Genomic DNA, 8,901 nt, shown 5'->3' on the forward strand with positions numbered 1-8,901 from the left:
ACCCTGGATGAGATGGACTGACACGGTGGGTGCAACAATGAGCTCAAACAGCAACAACTATGAGGATGTCGTGGGACTGGGCAGTGTTTCGTTCTGTTGTACACAGGGTCATTATGAATCGGAACTGACTCAACAGCACCTAACAATGACACTTACAACTGTAAGAAATTCTCCTATTAAAGGCTTTTTGTAATTTTGAAGTTTAGAAATAAAATGTTTTTGATACCTCATTTTGCTGTAACACTTTCTTTTACTCTACGTTCTTTATTTAAATTGAAGATAATTTATCAAGGATGTTTTTGAACAGGATTTTGGAGTTTTTCCTGCTTGTGAACTTTTGAGGAGGCAAAACTCATATTCTGCTTTTAATTTACCCTTGCAAGATATGAAGAATTCCCAAGTAAGACTTTTTCTTGCAAGACTTATGGCCTAAGTGGAATTAAATAACAAACTATTAAATACAATTCTTTAAGTTTATTTTAGAGTTATTGCTGCAGCATAGCCTAGCAAAAGCTGAGTAATGCAGTTGTTAATAATTGCTTTTATATATAAACTTAATAGTTTTAAAAAGCATAATTTTTGCAGCATTTACTGTATTAATGAGTGTACATACATTATTCAAGCGATGGATTAACTTGAACTTAGAAAGCATGTAAAGAAGCTTTTCACCTTGTTATTTTTAGAATGCTTACCTACATTTGAAAGGGAATATTCAAATATTTTTAAGACATTCAAGTGAGACTCATTTACTGACATGGTTTCACTAATCATGTGTGATGGAACCTACTGAATCATATGATCATTGGTTGTACACATTTTTACGGATGCCAGCAGTGATGCTGAAGGAGGCATTTGGCCACTTGGACTTCAAAGGCAGAGTTGAGGGGGAAACTAAATCCCCCAAACCAAGGCCTAAGCTCAGCTTTAGTGCATGTGTACTGTTTAACTCAGCCAAGGTCTAAAATTAATCAATCCCTTACCCTTCTCTTGAATAATCCCAGGGCCTTTGAATGCTTTAATTCTCATTACCCCTACCCCTGGCTTACATGTTATTGGTTCTGGTATTTTGGTTTTCTGTTCATTTTATTTATCCACATATAGTAGATATTATTTTTTTGTTTATTAGGGGCAGTGTTTCTTTAGTTATAATTGTATGCTGATTGTTTTCTTTGCTCACAATTCCTTTTTACATTTCAGGCCTTCTTTTGGGGATAATTTGTCTTCTTCCTGAAGTGTATGTTTTAGGACTCTCTGGAGAGTGTCAGTTTGTGGAAAACTCTTGAGTTTTATCTGAAACCATCTTGAGTTCTCTTTTTTGTTTAGATGGTAGTTTTATAGGGTATATAATTCTAGGTTGACAGTTGTTATCACTCAGCATTTTGAGCATATTACACATTTTCTGGCTTCCATTGTTGCTGTTGAGAAGTCTGCTGCCAGTCTAGTTATCCCGTCTTTTAGGCAAACTGTCTTCTTTCTAGTGTTCTGAGTTCAATTTTGGTGTGTCTGTGTTTGGATTGCTTTTTATTTATCCTGCTTGAAATTTGTTGGTATATGAGTCAGGGTCCAGGCAGGAAGACAGAAATCATGCTGATATTTCAAAACAGAGGGAATTCTACGAGAGGATTGAGTACACGTATGTTGAAACAGGAACAAAGAAGACGAGGTAGCCTGGAGATTAGAAACTGCAGAAAGTAGCTATCACACTCCCTAGGGGTCAAGGAACAAAAGGGAGGAGGTTGTGTTGCCAAAACCTAGGAGGGTAGACGAGGGGAATGTTTGGCCTATTGGAGCTTGATGATTGAAGAAGGTGCTGCTGCTGCTTGAGGGCTTGGAGTCAGAAGGAAAAGAAGCAAGAGTGCAAAAATGAGAGAGGAAGAAGTACAGCTATTACCCTTCTCCTACGTTATGATTACTTACCAGTGCCTCTTATTGGTTGAACTCAGGAGGAAACCAGCTGCCAAAGAAGCCTAGGAAAGCAGTTTGCAGACACCCAACCTAAGCATTACCTTGCAGGCCATAGAAGGGTAGAAGGTATGGAGTGGGAAGCTAGGTAAGTAACCAGCACAGTTTAGTTTCTTGAATTTTAACAATAGTCATCTTCATCAAATGTGAAAGTTCTCAGCCGTTCTGTCTGAATGCGATTTCCCCCTTGTTGTTTTATCTCGTTTGGGAAGTCTGATTGGATACATGTTACAGCTTCTCTATCCTCCGTGTCTATTACCCTTTCTTTACTATTTTCTGTGTCTTTACCCTGCTGTATTCTGGGTAGTTTCTTCAAATCTGTCTTTCAGCTCAATTCTCACTTCAGCTGTATCTAATCTGCTGTTTGACCAGTCTATCGATTATCTAATTTCAATGATTTTTCATTTCTAGAAATTTTGTTTTTGCTTCAAATCTGATTTGCCTTTTTTTTCCTTTCCCTTGTTCCTTACTCATACTTTCAATTCTACACATTACACACACTTATTTTATATTATGTATTTGATAGTTTCAGTATCTGTAGTATCTGCAGGTCTGCTCCTGTTGTTTGTTTCTGCTAACTCTCACTCATAGTGACTTGTGTTCTTTTCTTTTTTATTGTGATCTCATGTTTGTTAGAACTCTACCTGGTAGAAGTACATGATGCCTGGACTAAAGGTGAGTTCCTGCAGAGAAGACTTACATTTACTCTTGCTAAGTATCTTGAGGCTTTGCTAACGTGGGTTCACTTAAATGAAATCATTAGTATGGAGTTCTCCAGTCATAAGTTAGGTTTAGGATTAGAAGTGTGGCTCCCAGTTGTGGTAGGCTGCTTCTGAAATGGCTCCAATGATCCCAGCCTTCTGGTATTCACACCCTTGTGTAATCCCTCCCCTTTGTGTGTGGGCTACACTTGGTGACTTTATTCTAAGGAATACCCGTTGCTGTCAAGTCTGTTCCAACTCATAGTGAACCAATAGGACAGAGTAGAACTGCCCCATAGGGTTTCCAAGGAGTGGCTGGTGGATTTGAACTGCCAACCTTTTGATTAGCAGCTGTAGCTCTTAACCACTGTGCCAAATGGGGCACCTTCTAATAGAATACAGCAAAAATGACAGGATGTCATTTCTGTGATTAGGTTATAAAAGACTGTGACTTCTGCCTTGCTTAATCTCTCTCTGGCTCTTTTCACTTGCTTGCTCTGATGAAGTCAGCTCCTATATTGTGAGCTGCCCTATAGAGAGGCCCACATGGCAAAGAACTAAGAGCAGCTTTTGGCCAACAGCTAGCAAGAAGCTAAGGCTCGCACACCAGGAGCCCACAAGAAACTGTATCCTGCCAGCAATCACATGAGTGAGTTTGGAAACACACCCTTCCGCAGGTGAACCTTGTAGTGATTGCTGCCCCAGCTGCCACCATGACTGTACACTTGTAAGAAACCCCTGAGCCAGAAGACCCAACTAGGCTGCGCCCAGATTCCTGACCCACAGAAACGGTGAGATAATACACTAAGTCTTGGGGGTAATTGTTCTTGAGCTGTAGATAACTGATACACCAATGAAGAGAGGTGATAGTGCTACTCTATCTGTACAGGCTTAGGCATATCTGGATCACCATTTCTCATTATGGCTATCATGGTTTAAGAGGGATACTGGGACAATCAAAAAAGTACTCAAAAGAAGACTATTAGGGTGGTACGAGGTCTGGGAAATACGTCATATGAAGAACAGGTAAATGAATTAGGTGGGTTCTACTTGAAAAATTGATCCATGGTGATTTTTAAAAGGATGGTAGAAAAGAAGCCTGACCTAAGCATAACAGGAATTACCAAGATTTATAGACCCCAAACCTACTGGAATCCATTTGTAATCAGAAAATTTCAGAAGATACTTTTTTCCACTCCATCTACAGTCAAGGCCAGGAGAGGCACATTTCTTTAAGATCACACTCTGGGACTGATTTGTTCTGGTTCACCCACTGAGGGTCTGGTTTCCAAGTTTCTGGGCTTTATGTAGAGGCCCATTAAAACAGGAGCTCTGGGCCACCTAAGGACAGCAGATGATGTCAGGGCAGCCACCTCTCTGGACTTAGGCTTTCTCATCCTGTTTAGCTTTTTTGTTTTAAATCTCTGAGACTTTCCCTTACTTTCTGCTATCTCAACTATATATTCAAAAAATTTCTTTTTAAACACTTCATCCGTTATTTTATGTATTTTTGTACCAGGGGAGTTTTTTTCAGGATAGCTAATATGCCATATTGCTGAAAATGAAAGTCCTTATGGCCCCTTTTTAAAGGGAAAAGTAATTGCACATCTTTGAAACTATATCTGCAAACCTCAGATATTCTCAGACCCCAGGGAGAGAAAAAATGGTTAAATACTATAAATTTAGCATTGTGGAATGACACCAGGAAAGTGCTATTGATCACCTCTGTGCTCTGTGTCTGTGACCAGTGCTTTTTAAAATCGAGATGCACTGGCAGTATTCAGACTCTTCTACCATTCTCCAGATGCTATGCTGCTTCCCTTCCTTACTTTTACAATCCTTAGCAAAAACATGCTGCATAGACTACCAGGACCAGGTATAGGCTAATGGATATTGCTAAGAAGAGCAAGAAAATGAAAAGCTTACTGCTTTTTAGGTGAGGGATCAGTTATTTACATGGTACATACAATCATTAAAAAGAAACAACTACTCAGTGATATTTTTCTCTAAACCAAAACCAAACCCACTGCCGTTGAGTCGATTCCAACTCATAGTGACACTATAGGACAGAGTAGAACTGCCCCATAGGGTTTTCAAGGAGCAGCTGGTGGATTCGAACTGCCAACCTTTTGGTTAGCAGCTGAGCTCCTAACTACTGTGCCACCAGGACTCCATCTTTTCCCTGGGAAGCTTAACTTCATAGCTGAGGGTGTGTGAGAGGATAAGCTACATGACTGACTGAGCATTCTCCGTTCTCTCTCCCTGTCACTATCTAGTAAAGAGAATTTCATTTTTGACTTCTCAGGTTCTCTCCCTCTCTCCTCCCTCTTAGGAGAGTCCTATCTTTTCTACCCCATTCGAGATGGTTCATGATGCAGAATTTGGAGAATAAGATGGACTCAGAAAGAGATAGACCCGAGAGGAGGTGGGCAAGAGGAAATGACTTAGCAAAAAGCCCAGTTAGGCTTGTGTTAAGATGGAAAGGAGGGAGAGATGAAGGAAAAACTGCCTGCTGGATGTCAGAGAAAACTTTGGGGTTTGGTTTGAGTGAGAGGTTCTAGAACAGCTATGAGTGTGAGGGAATTGGAGAGGAGAGAAACACTAGCTGTAGGACTGTTGCTGTCGGTTATGATTTGGATCCCCTTCCATGCTCTTTATTGTTTTCACTTTTTTATTGAGATGTCACTTATATACAGTTGAGTGCACAAATCTTAAGGGTCAAACTTGTTGACTTTTAACTCGTGTCTACACCTGTGTAACCACCACTCAGGTCAAGATACAGAACATAGCAGCACCCCGCACATCACCCTCATCCCCTTCCCGGTCAACACCCCCCAAGAAGTAACCACTCTTCTGTTGTCTATCACCATACATTAGTTTTTCCATTTTAACTTCATAAAAATGTAATCATTCAGTATGTACTCTTCCATGTCTGACTTCTCACTCAACATTCCATCTGTAAGATTGATCAATATTGTTGTATGTGGCAAAAGAATGCTATTTTTATCCCCATGTAGTATTTCACAAATTATTTATCTGTTCCACAGTTGATGGACACTTGGGTGTTTCCAGTGTTTGGCTATTATGAATAACAATGCTGTGAACATTCTTCTATATATGTACTGGTAGACATAATCACTTATTTATGTTGGGTGTATGTGCAGGTGTAGAATTACTGGGTCATAGAGTGGACATACTTGTATCTTTAGTATTTGCTGCCAAATAGTTTTCCAAATTGGATGTGCCACCCTACATTCCCACCAGCAATGCTTCATATCCTCGCCTGCATTTGATATTTCCAGTTCTTTAATTTTAGTCATCTTTATTCTTATACTGGAATCCTGGAGTGGTGCAAATGATTAAGTGCTCGACTTCTAAACAAAAGATTGGCAGTTTGAACCCATCCAGAGGAACCTTGGAAGAAAGGCCTGGAGATCTACTTCCAAAAGGTCACTGCCTTGAAAACCCTATGTAAGGCATTTCTATTCTGCAACACATGGGGTTGCCGTGAGTCAGAATTGACTGGATGGCAACTGGTTTTTATTCGTTGAGGGGCAAATATTTTGAAATTATTTTGGTTGTTAGACTCTGCTTCACTATAAAGGATTCTATGTGTAGACTGAGTACTTGAAGCCTTGGAAATTATTAGGCTTCCAGGAGACCTGGGTTTGTACAGATCCAGTTCAGCTGTTGAAGTGAACACATATTTGAGAAGAATTGAGAAATATCACTGTCTTCTTAAAGGTGAACCTTTGCTCTGTAAAGATAGAAGAGCGGCTCTTAGAAGAAAGATGGTTCAGCAAGGACTCTGGCTTTGAAAAAGGTGAAGGCCATCACATCATTCTTTCTCTTTCTGAGGTGCTCTTTCTTAAGCAACAGTAGGGATATGTGCAGATGGATGTATTTGAATCAGGAAAGACAATATCTTTTGAAAACTTGCAAATAAGTTTGTACTTGGTGAGTTAAGCTGTGAGAAAGCGAGTAGTGGATAAGAAGAGAAATATAAACAGTCACTTTAGAGAAGACAATGATAATAATGGCTAACCCTTACCAAGCATTTAGTACTATACACCAAACACCGTTCCAGGTGCTGGAAAAAGAGTGGTGAACAAGACAGATAAGAACCCTCCCCCCTTTTGAGCTTACGTTCTCATTGGGGAGACAGTCTAAACAAGAACACAGACAAAGAAACAAAGGGCAATTGCTAGAGGTGATAAGATAGGGTGGTGTAATAGTTTCCTCGGGCTAACATAAAATACTCCAAACTGGGTGGCTTGTAAGAACAGAAATTTATTGTCTCAGTTGTGGAAGATAAAAGTCTAAGTCAGTGTCTTGGCTGGGCCACACTTCCTCCCAAGTCTCAAGAGGGAGATCCTCTCTTACCTCACCCAGCTCCTGGTAGCCCCAGGTGTTCCTTGGCTTGTAGATGCATCTTCACATCTCCACATCCTTCCTCTGACTGTCTCTCTGTGTCTCTTGTCCTCTTTGATAAGGACACCATTCAGATTGGATTAGGACCCACCCTGCTTCAGTATGATCTCATGTTAAATGATAATGATATCAAAGACCCTATTTCCAAACAAGGCCATGTTCACTGGTACAGGGGTTAGGACTTGGACATATGTTTCTGCGGGACAAAATTAAAAAATTCAATCCATAACAGGTGGTCAAGAAAGACCTCTCAGGGGTATTGATACTTGAATAGAGACCCTCATGTCTAAAAGGGAGCAGGCAGGAGTAGATCTGGCGAAGAACATTCCAGGGTGAAGAAAAGCAAGTGCAAAGTCCCGAAGTAAGGGACAAACTTCAAGTATTTAAGGAATAGCCATGGACCAGTGTGGCTAGTGTGGAGTGAGGGGGAGTGGAGTAGGGTACGTGTTGGGTTCAGAGAGGTCAGCAGGGCCTGTCACAGAGGGTTTTGTAAGCCATGGTAAGGAGTTTGTATTTTATTCTCAGTGTGGTAAAAATTCGATTTTGAGGTGGGAGGGAAGGTTTGAGGAAGAACGATGTGATGGCCTTCACCTTTTTCAAAACTCACTCTGGCTACTGTGAGAAGATGACAAGGACAGCAGGTGGGCCAGTGGTTCTTAAACTTGAGCAGGTATCAGAATCCCTTGGAGGGCTTCTTAAAAAGCTGTTTGCCAGCCCTGCCCCCAGAGTTTCAGATTCAGCAGGTCTGCATGTGTAACAAATTCCCAGGTGATGCCGATGCTGCTGGCCTTGGGACCGCACTTGAGAACCACAGAGTTTAGGTTTGTAATAGTCCGAGTGAGAGGTGACTGAGGCAGCAGTGTTGGAGGAGGTGAGTAGTTGAATTTGGGATATATTTGGAGGGGTAGAGCCAGTAAAACTTGATGTTAAGCATTGTGATCCTAGAATGTTCCTTAAATAAGTTTTTGTTTGTTTGTTCCCATTTTAAGAGCCAGTACAGTTTTGTTTTTAAATGTACAGGCTCTGGAATTGAATGACCGAGTTTAGATGCCGGCTCTATTACATATTAGCTGTGCGATCTTGCAAATGACTTCACTTCTCATATATATAATGTGGGATTCTTGCACGGAATAAAGGAGATTTATTCCTCATGTAAAGCATTTATCATAGTACATGGAATATTGATTTTTAATTGGTTTGATTTGAGTCAGGAACACACTGATTAGAGATGACTATGAGAATTATCAAGGTGAAATAACTGAATAATACTTAAGACGATTGTGCATTTCTTTTCTTATTGTTGTAAAATACATTTATTTTCTAATAATTTCTGATAACTAAGAAAATTTATAGAAAGCTCATTTTTTACTTTCATTTTTGTTACTTTTACACAAAGCAAAAATTGCATCAACAGTGATTCTGGGTTTGAAGGTTTAGGGTTATCATTTCGTGAGACGTTCCAGTTAATTGCCCTCAGAAAGTGTTTAGTACTTCTGTTCTACCTCCTAGTTCATTGCATCGTGCCTGGAGTCTTAAAAGCTTGTGAGTGGCCATACAAGGTACAGCAATTGGTCTCTGTTCACCTAGAGAAACAAAGGAAGAAAGAGACTCAGGAATAGGAAGAAGAATGGAATGTGTGGTTAACTGCCTCCATGAACAACTGCCTCCTTTGCCATGAGACCAGAAGAACTGGATGGTGCCCAGCTGTCATTACCGAACACTCTGATCAAAGACTCCACAGAAGAATCCTGATCAAAAGGTGGAAAATGTAGAACAGAATTTCAAATTCTCATGGATCCCAGACTTT

At 40.3% G+C, this 8,901-nt stretch overlaps 1 long non-coding RNA gene across 1 annotated transcript; it reads left to right on the forward strand.

The window, feature by feature from the left end:
• The first annotated feature begins 1,949 nt into the window (after positions 1 to 1,949).
• On the forward strand, positions 1,950 to 8,654 carry LOC126068665 (uncharacterized). Its single transcript, XR_007515760.1, has 4 exons — positions 1,950 to 2,050; positions 2,599 to 2,637; positions 3,341 to 3,454; positions 8,604 to 8,654. It is a non-coding gene; the product is annotated as an uncharacterized LOC126068665 (long non-coding RNA).
• The last annotated feature ends 247 nt before the right edge of the window (positions 8,655 to 8,901 follow it).

This window comes from Elephas maximus, chromosome X, assembly GCF_024166365.1.
Source record: "Elephas maximus indicus isolate mEleMax1 chromosome X, mEleMax1 primary haplotype, whole genome shotgun sequence".
In the NCBI taxonomy this organism is placed as follows: Eukaryota; Metazoa; Chordata; class Mammalia; order Proboscidea; family Elephantidae; genus Elephas; species Elephas maximus.